Below are 1646 nucleotides of genomic sequence, written 5' to 3'. Positions count from 1 at the left end.
TAACAAAGCAATCAAAATGAATGAAAATGACATTGTATTAAAAGATAGAGTAGAGTAGAGAAAGTAAAGGATAGAAATCTAAGAAAACTACAAAATAAAAATGCAAAACAAGAAGAAAAATGTTGAGTCGCCCAGTTCTCTCACAGAAGCTCTCGCTTTCTGGTTTGAGGGTCTGCGGCGTGCTACTTTGCAAGCTAGGGGAAGAGGGGGTTTATAAATGGAAACATATTTGACCTAGCTTCCCAGACCTGCCCGATGATCTACTCGATGGGGTACACGAGGGTGAAGTCGGGTTACTCCTCGGGTGGATCTTCGGGTTACTCTTTATGTTCTTGGATCCTCCTCGATCGTGTTGGGGTTCGGACTTGTTCTTGAAGCTCGATGGCTCCTTCGGGTACATGCTCGAGTTGTCCTTGTTTTTCCCCATTTTTGGCTCTTTAGCACCTGTTTTCATCCAAAATATGCAAATGCAGAAATGCAACACCCTAAATGCTCTAAAAGTAAATTCCTACAGTAAACGACCTAAAAATGCTAAGTTAGAGGTATGAACAATGCAAAATATGGACAAAAAAATATGCTAAAAACATGTAAAGTAGAGAGTTATCAGACCCCCAAACTTAAATCTTGCTAGTCCTCTAGCAAGGAAGTAGGAGGGTACAGTTTGAAAGTGGGGACTCATGGCCTTAAGATGCTAACCGAAAGATTCAAGCTATAGTCCTTAAAGATAGTTTAATGGTGCTAAGATCAATCAACATACTTACAAATATTTTCAAGGGTAAGGCTTTTCAGTAAGGTGGTTTCAAACAAATTTTTTGGATAGTTTTCTCTCAAAAGTTGGAATGCTAGACAGTTGTGAAAACTATCTAAGACTGAGAACAATTTGGGCATACAAAGCTTAACTCTTGATGATCTACCCTTTTCTCATTCACTCTCATTTTCATTTTTTTATTTATTTAAACCCCCTAGAATTTAAACAACCCACATACTTGATTTTAACTCTCTTTTTTTTTACTCCCTAAGGTTTAGACTTTTAAACTTTAAACTTCTATTTTTTATTTTTGGGCATACAAAGCTCTCTCTCTCTTTTTTTTTTATTATTTTTTTCTTTTCTTTACTAAACTCCTAATGTAGATATATTCTTCTATTTCTTTCTAGGAGACTATAGCAAGAATTCTTCTTTTTTTTTTTTTTTTTTTGTTTACTTAGAGACTTAGAACTAATTGATTCTAACCTTAGGGACTTTTTCTTTTTCCCTTTTTTTTTATTCCACAACCCAACCCCAAATAAACATTCTAACCACCTAACCTTCAAAACCGAATCTATTAGCTAGTTCAAATTCTAACTTAGTTAAATCAAGAGGCAGTTCTTTTTCGTTCTCAATACTCTCAAGGTTTCACAACCTATAGCACAATGAAAGAGGCCTCACTCAACAATTCACAACAAGGTTTGAAAGAAAGGTTTGGGTTCATGGGTAGGACAAACGAATCGGGTTAAACGAAAAGATTGGTAAAAAGTGGAGTGCTAACCTGATTTTGGAGTTACAATGAGCAAGTATTCAAATTCCATAAGCAAGACAATTAAAGTTCAAATTAAATCCAATAATATAGAGATGTTCTAATGTTCAAGCAAGTGGAGGAAGCATTCAA

Source organism: Camelina sativa, chromosome 7 (genome assembly GCF_000633955.1).
Source record: "Camelina sativa cultivar DH55 chromosome 7, Cs, whole genome shotgun sequence".
Taxonomy (NCBI): Eukaryota; Viridiplantae; Streptophyta; class Magnoliopsida; order Brassicales; family Brassicaceae; genus Camelina; species Camelina sativa.
The sequence above is the reverse complement of the archived record's forward strand: the minus strand, read 5'-3'. Positions refer to the sequence as shown.